Below are 8882 nucleotides of genomic sequence, written 5' to 3'. Positions count from 1 at the left end.
CCCACAACACACCAGCCTCTGAGCAGAGGGTCACAGCAGTGAAACCCAGCAACTGAGAGGTGAAGTAAGGTTAATTCTTGGTGAAAGCAGTTCAGTTTTTGGTGAAAACTGCTACTTAGTAATGCTGAGTAAAGCCAAGAGTAACTTCTCTCAACAATTTCTGTACTATGACTCTGCATCACAGAGAGACACCCAAAGCTGTAGGACTTTCAGAGAGACATTAATAAAGCAAACAGTCAGGTAAAACAATCAGATGTGTTACTAGCCCTTCAAAGTCATGATGCACTAAAGGGGACTTCTTAAAGATAAAACTACTTAGTACTTCAGTTCTTGAAAATGGTCTGTTTAAAAGTTTTCTTGAGACACCAATGCATACAGTTTATGTTTCTCATTAATCATAACCTTATTTCATAATTAAAAGAACAAAGTGTACTTTAAGAAATATACGGATATTTTATCTGAACTGCCTGACTGCCAGAAATCTGCAAAGGAAAATTTTGCTCAGGGCTAACTCATCCACGCTTGATTTGACCATGTGGCTTTCCCTGAAGATGTAAATGGTGACTAATCCTTTTATTTATCTGAAATGCTTATACTTAAAACATGATTTTTTGAAACATTAATATGAATGAGTCTGCCTTGGTGAAGCAGTAATAAACGTCATACTAAGGAAATTGAATCTCAAGAGACATAATGAATATTAAGTACTTGCAGGAAACTCATCTGTTTTTCCATTTATGGACAGATTTACATGCAAAGCTTCTACTGAAGCTACTTGTAAGTTAACATTGACCAGCTATAACAATATAGAAAATTGGAGTGCTGAAGAAAGTAGCATTTTCCAGCTGTTAAAATGTATGGCTTCATTTGTATCTGCAGATTTTCCTGTTTATAAATGCTTGGGGTTTATGAAACATTTAGAAAGGATGAGAATTGAGACTTTCAATACGCTTCTCTTATTCTAGGCCAGGTTCAGCTGAAAACTGTTCATTTTTAATCCAAGAACAAAAAATTCTTTTCTAAGTTCTATTATGAATCTGGATGCAATTAATTTGAGAAGCAGTTCTGGTTATGTTTGCTGACTTAAATGACTGCATGAACCTGGTCAATACTTGTAACCAGAAACATTCTACGTGGCTGTCAAATTAACTTCCAGTATTTTACCTTTTTTTGTTACATATGACAGATTTATGTAGGGTCAGGCCTCTGCATGTGAGATAAATAACATTACTGCAAAATTGATTGAAGGATAACATGCTCCTAACCAAATAAAGCAAGCAAAATTAAAACGAACACATGCAGAAAAGTGTACAGCATGCTAAAGCAAGCACTGTATTTCATTAGGGGATATGAAGTAAGGTCTCTAAAGTAATTCTGACCCTAAAACATCACAAAACTAATCTAAGGGCATTCAGGAATGGTAGGGGAATCTTAGGAGGAACCACTTTTTTTCATATGATTCATAAGCATGAATCATAATGAAATATATTTAAATAAAACTCTTTAAATCTGTAAATAGTACATTCAGTGTTCATAACCAAAAATAACCAGAACACGCTAAATCTGCATAGCAGCTGGATCCACCTGAATCCTACAGCTTTTCACCAAATTCTTTGTATTGTACTCATGCGAAGGAATATTTGTAACACCTGCTGTGCCAGGAATCCCAAGAATTACAAGGATAAATACCGACTAACTCACAAGAAACCTATTTGTAGATATCAGCTAGCTAGTATTGCATACTATATAGGACAATTTTACTCACTGGTATAATATGAAGAAGCCAGAATCAAATGTATTTCTGCAGTATAACCTGTACCCTCTCCAAAGAAAAGCAGTATCTCACCTTCTTTAGGATTGTAAGGTACAAAAGTACAGCTCAAAATAGCAAATACTATGCAAGTGTACGCCCAGCTTCTGAGGCCAAAGCATTCTGACACTCATGCAGCATCCAGTAAAGAAGAAATTTCTTGAAATCTTCTTGAGTGGCTTTTGCAGAGGTATGGGCAATAGGAAGTGTACACTGGTGGAAGCCAGTGTTCCCCTGCAGCCTCTGAGGCTCAGGCTCACCTTTGCAAGCCAGCTGAAACACCTCTTGGGTCTCTCTTTGCTGCAGGACTGCTCCCACTTACCTTCAAAATATGCTGAATTTTCACATGCAAAATATAGTGCCAGTGGAGTGTCATGTTCCCTGGCTCTCAGTTTTATTTTTCAAGTAGTTCTTTTCCTATCACATGTGCAGCCTACAGCACACTGAATTACTTTCACATTAACTACACTGACACTGATCAGACTCCGTTAACGTGACTGCTCTATGGATGTGACATAGATTGTTTCCCAACAGATTCTGTTGCACAGCAAAAACAAGTATTTTCACAGAAAAAAATTAAAGCATACAGGTCATAGTCTGTTTGGATCTCTCAAATTTTCAGGACAAGATACTCTGTAAATGAAAATATTTACTGAGCTTACTTGGAAAGAAAACAAACACAACAAACAAGGGCTCAATCCCCTTTGCATTGGAATTCACCATTTAATTCATGAGCTTTCTAACTCACAAGTTCTCTGATTCATAACTTGTAACTTGAAACTCACACACCTTTGAGCAAAACAGTTACCTACTGACAGTGAGAGTGCTCACCTTTCCTCCTCCACCACAGTGCAGGCATCTCCTGTATCATACTGGGAGGCATGAAAGCCTCAGCAGTACAGCTCCTCTTGGATCTGCTTCCAGAACTTTCTGGACATGTATTTATCCCTGCTGTGGAGAAAACACATCAGTTTCAAGAGAAGCACAAAGAGGGCAAGGAACAGAATTATATACTTAAACAATATAGTACAAAACAAAATTAACAACATGTTGTAGAGATACAGAAACAACCCCCTAAACATACTGCATCAAAACTGACAAGACTGCAAATCAGACTGTTCCCTGATAAAAAGACATTGTTGTCCTTATGAAACTTTGGCAGTACTCTTCTGAGCTCTTTTTTTCATATGAACTAAATATTATTGCTTTATGAATGTTTTCATCAAATTTCATTACGTCAGTATGAAATTCATGTATGGTTTCTTTCTTAGTTTGCAGGTACCAAAGGCAGAGAAAATGCCCTCAGAATTTGCCTTAATTGTCAACTCCACAATTAGCTCAGCTGGCAGACTGTTTCCTGCTGGGAACTGGAAGGAGCCTAAGCATTATACAGAGATCAGAAACAAATACTTTTTAATATGGCAACTCTTATAAAAAAAAAAAAGCACAAGAAAGAAAAATAAAAAAGCAATGAAGCAATGTAGGCTGGACCCCTATGATTTTCAAATAAACATAATTTACTTTTATATATTTAAACTTTCCACTTTATGAGAACTGAGCTGTTCATGACCTTGCCTTCTGCAGGATTTATTTTCACGGAATCACAGAATGATTTGGGTTGGAAGAGACCTTAAAGCTCATTCAGTTCCATGCCCCTGCCATGGGCAGGGACACTTTCCACTAGACCAGGTTGCTCCAAGCCCTGCATAACCTGACAAAGGATGGGACAGCCACAGCTTCCCTGGGCAACCTGTGCCGCACGTCATCAACCTAACAAGGAAGAATTTTGTCCTAATAACCAATCTAATTTTACCACCTTTCAGTCTTGTGAGTTATGAATTTTGTCATCAGTATTTCATTTCAGATGTAACAAATGTTCATGCGTGTCAGCTCTGCAAACTTAACAGATACTGAATTTCTATCAGGGCTAGTCTAGAACCTAGTAAGGGAAGTCAAAGATGATCCTTCAAACAGTATTAATAAAGAAGAAAGATCAATTTTTATCTTCTTTACAAGCATGGCTTTCACAGTAACGTGCTAGACAAGCTACTGATGATGGTCTCCCCTAAAGTGTTTTATGTTCTAGTCTTCAAGAAAGCCAGAAGGGAGCAGCACATACTGGCAACAAATATGCAGTCAGGAGCCTGGTCCAACTCTTGTTATTTATTAATTTAAAGAAAATGATTGTGTTCCATGTAACACTCTGATATTCACAGAAAAGTATTTTGCCAACACGCTCAAAACTGTTATTGGCCCACAGTTTACAATGGCTTTCATTATTCCCTATTATTGAAAAATATTAAAAGCAGGAAATTCAACTAACTAGCCTGACAGTAGACAGCTATCATTCCATATAATTCCAAGAGGTTCTGAAAGAACAAACCTAGGAAACATATGATTAGGAAGAAAGTGTAATAAGCTGTTAACCACGGATTTTATTTTGTGAAGTCAGTATTGCCATTCTCCTACAGACTTTTATGTCTCAGCAATGGCAGTCAGTCAGTAACTGTCAGGAGATGCCCTTTGCCATCTGTCATTACAAGTTATTCATAAACTTGATGGAAAGCTGAGGAAGATTCTGGGCAATCAGATGATTAAATGTTTGGTGCCTTAAATAGAAATATTAAGGAATAATTAAAACTGTCAGCCATTAGTGCATAAATACAAATATGCACACAAGTTTTTCTCATTTCCATTACAAGACTGCTGGAAAAATATTGAGCTGGCAAAGATACATATCCCTGACGGATTACTCATGCCAATCAACAATTTCATTTCTCTGGGATGGAAGATTCAAGCTGAAACAGTATCATGAATAATTCTTGTATTTGTAAACTGCATATTTGCAACACAGTAAAACTGCTGCTCTTGTAGATCATTCATAGAAGAAGGGAAGAATCTAAGGGAACATGGAATCATTTTATATTAATAATGCTAATGCAGGATCATAGTAACTGTAATAACTTGCTTATAGAAGGATCTTTTCTATTGTGCATCTAGTAAAAATAAAACTGAAGCAGCTGCACACACAGTTCCAGTAAATTGATTAACTCTTGTCAAAAGAAACTTTAGAAACTTCCAAATTTCTCAGGAAATAGCACATTAGTTTCCACAAGCCAGACACTAACATTTGTGAAATGAAGTTCCTCACTTTGTAAGCGTGTTCTTAAAAAAGGAAAACAAATCCTGAGTACCGTGTTGTATTTTCGTTAACTGTAATCAATCAGGACATCACCTTATTCAGTCAGCAGAAGACCACCAGATCACATGTTCTTTTGAGTGCAACTGCAACTTTGTCTGAAGGAGGGAAGCAGAGATATATCAAACACCAAGGTCTGCATTGCAGCAGTGTAGCCACCACGACTTGCATGTTTTGCCTACCTTTCTGCTGAAGCTGAGCAGCTGCATCCTTTGTGTACTCAAAATTGCAGCTGAGCTCATACTAGATAGAGAGTGCTGAGTAAGAAACCTCTCTTGACACTACCCACAGTCCATCCTTAGACAGGATCACAACAAACAACAGCACGTTATTCAAATAACAGCTGAACATATATAACAATATTTACAGATAAACAGGACAAAAGGTACAGAAAAAGTAACTTTTTTTTTTTTTTACAGAAGCCCTGAGATGGTCTAATTGTGGCCCAGAACAAACAAGATTATCTTGCTTCTAGTTATCCTCATATTTGCCTCAGCACTGGTCCCTCTCACCCCCATACTCGACTGTACCGCACATACAGGAAAGCTCACCTTATGGTAACTGGAGGATACCTGAAACTGCTCTTCTCTCATGCTAGTAGATAATAAACACATACACATTACCCCAGGCAGAAATGCTCATTCACACACAGACAGCACCAATGGCCACCTCCTGTTCCCCTCTCTGGCTGATCAGGGTGAAGATCCATTAGTGGAAAATACATACATACATGTACACAGTGGCCCCAGCAGCTGGCTCTTAGATCCTCTCTGCTCCAGTTGCTTCAAACAGAGAAACAGACATGCAAACTGGTCTTAGTCAGCCCCAGACCCCATGGTCTCACTAGTAGCTGGCTTGTAGCTCCTGGTTCCTCCAAGCAGCCACTCTGTGACAAGCATACTGACCATCCCTGCTTACACATGGCTCTCCCCTTTTATCCCCTTGTCCTTTTGTTTTCTCATACTTCCTTCTCGAACCACTTCAATCTATCCTTTTCCCCATCTTTGGTTCCTCTAAGCATCACACCTTAGATCTTTTACAATCCCTACGTGTTCTTCCCCAGCATCCCATGATATGTTCAACGCCCCCAGGCAGTAAACCCCTGAGTTATTGGCATTTCCCCCGCATGTCACGGTGCTTCTATGCTTCTTTGAGCCGTGGAGAGGAGCCTTTAATCACATAACCTAACACAATCTGTTTAAAGTCCCAAAACTTGATTATGATTAATGTATTGATCATATTGTTATTAGACAGTTAATGATTTATAGGGGCTTCCTCTAGAAGATTCACTAAGTGTACTCAGGGGTCACTGCCTGAGATGCAGTTACTTCTCTGTAGAAATCTGACATATGTTCTCACTAACTACTAATATATTGTTAAAGGAATTCACCATTTGAAATCATATTGAAGACAAGGACAGAGGGGTTTAACAGCAAGAAGTAATCCTTGCATTAGCATGCCAGATCAGTTCTGAATAAAGTCACATTGTGAGGGAGTGATCAGGGACTCACTTTTGTCATCTCACAGGAACACCGAGTGTTTATTTAATTTCCTTTGTTCACGATGCTTCAGTTAAATCATGTCTGGGTCATCTCTAGTCTTGATAATTACTATGGACATTTCTGATACAAATTGCATCCTGCACTGATTTCATGCAATTTCAAGTTGTTATTCTAATTAAGGAGTCTCAGACTTAAAATACATTAATGATGAAGTATCTAGGCAGCACATGTGTATATGATGCTCCAAAAAAAGCAGCTAGAATTTTTTTCCTTGGTAGTTAGTTGTGCTTCTTAGGCAATTCAGAGCACCGAATATTAGTGCAAAAGCAGAAGTCACTGCTTTCTTGTCAAGTTTGCCCAGACAAAAAAATACATCCAAGTACTCGGGAGCATCATGTTCCCAACAGTCAGCAGGAGGGAAGCTTCATTAGGTGGAATTGCTTTGCTTCTCACCTACTGCCTGTCTCCACTGCATGGCTTCTCACACACATGATGTCAAACACAGTGGGAAGGGACCTTTACCTCTTAATAGAGCTTTCTCTGATGTGCTGTAAGTTATTCTCGCACTCTGGAAACCAACCACGATGTACTGTGCTCTGTTTCTCAGGGTGCAGGGAAACCACTGCTTATGTGCTACACAATTACCTGTTCCTGTGCAATGACTGTTTGTCTGGAATTGTTACGCCAGTGGTCTGGTCCCACACACTTTATTCAGACCCTACACCTGAAAAGTAAAAAGGATATTCTCCAGTTAGCTTAAAGCTACTACAGGGCTAGTTTCAAGCAAACTTAGCCCTCGTTTTGCCTCACTAGTGAAAGTCCTTCCATTTTGATTTATTAAGAGTACATGATTGGTGTAACTTCTATAGTTATTTTTCAGCTGTTGCTATCTTGAATTATTAACAACTGACAACCCAGCAGAATAATAACATTCATCTCCCTGCAATCATGTGAATATGTGAATCCTTTGCTCTGCCTACACTATATGTACCCTGCAATAAAAATTTCTCCAGTGGCTGAGGACTATCACTTCAGTCTCCTGTAACATAAACCAGAAAGAGAAATAATCTACATGAAACATGATGAAGTATAATGCTGCAAAAAAAAATTGCTGGGTCTGACAAAAACTTGCCTACACTAAGTCAAACAGAAAAGGACAAGTGTCTTACTGGCATCACATATAGAAGGGTAAGTTTTCTAGACTTGATCAGAAGAAAATTTAGTGAAGCCACAGTGCTAATTCAATAAAAATACAGAAGACTTGATCCAGTTGAAAGTGAAGTTAAATAGAGATATAAGAGAAGTTGTGCCCAGTTTTGTCATTCAGTGTTATTATTCACCAAAAGTGATAGGTCTCCCATCCAAAATCTCATGCCTTTTAAATTCAGTGTTTTAAGAAATATACTTAAATCCCTCTAATTTTTTTCAACTTTTTAAAGGAGCTTTTTGTTCATAGAAAGGATAATATATCACTAGAACTATGCAACAAATCTTCAAAGAATGTTAAAGTGGCACAATATCATACTTTTCTTTAAAACCAAATGCAAGATATAAAAAGGATTTGTTTTAGGAAGACTAGGTGTGCAAATATCACATTAATTAAATTAATGCAGACTTTGGTATTAACGTCTAATAAAATTTGGTTTTAGTCAACTAAAATTGATATCTCATAAGAGAGCAGTAGCAGATGTGTGCAACATTCTTCAGAGCCACTGCGTTGTGATGTATCAGTGAATGCTAAGACAAAGGTCATTTTGCTTAAAGAACCCTCCATAGTTGAGAACAGAATGTATCGTATAAAATACGCTAGACCACTGTGAAAGCATTATATTTCTCACAGACCATCATAAATTCCTAACAGCTCTCTTCCTATTAAACTACTTTTGATAGCAAACAGCATCATATGCAGAGTAAGGAATTGCAGACTTGGACTCAATATTAAGAAATAGTTTTCACAACAAATAACCTATATGTGAAAGTAATTTTCAGTTAGTTCATGTTTCAGAATATATTTTTCTGGCAAAAAAAAAAAAGGTGAATTTCATTAAGTCATATAAACTGAATAAATTGATCATTTGCAATTTGTTTCAGGGATGAAGACAAAAACAATTAGAAGAAAGAAACAATTCCAAGCTACTCTGGGGAAACAAAAGGTAACAGGCAAAAGTTATACAAATTCTTTCAAAGCAAAAATGTTGGCTCGATGCTACCACTAAGGACATAGCTTTTTAACAAAAGAGAAATCTGGGATGTTCAGGGTTCTACTCAAGAAGCTAGGAAATGGTGGCATCAAATAACTACAGCTGCAGAGAAGCCCAAAACCCACACACAGAGGTGGTCACTTCCACTGCTCAGTCACTTCAATTCTCTA

At 37.7% G+C, this 8882-nt stretch overlaps 1 long non-coding RNA gene across 1 annotated transcript; it reads left to right on the top strand.

Moving 5' to 3' along the window:
• Positions 1-576: 576 nt before the first annotated feature.
• Positions 577-3350, top strand: LOC133210756 (uncharacterized). The gene is made up of 2 exons (XR_009724998.1): positions 577-855; positions 3082-3350. It is a non-coding gene; the product is annotated as an uncharacterized LOC133210756 (long non-coding RNA).
• Positions 3351-8882: the final 5532 nt, after the last annotated feature.

Source organism: Neopsephotus bourkii, unplaced genomic scaffold (assembly GCF_033783945.1).
Source record: "Neopsephotus bourkii isolate Nb327-2 ecotype Australia unplaced genomic scaffold, CSIRO-AGI_Nbou_v1 NB_518, whole genome shotgun sequence".
Lineage (NCBI taxonomy): Eukaryota > Metazoa > Chordata > Aves > Psittaciformes > Psittacidae > Neopsephotus > Neopsephotus bourkii.
The sequence above is the reverse complement of the archived record's forward strand: the minus strand, read 5'-3'. Positions and strand labels throughout refer to the sequence as shown.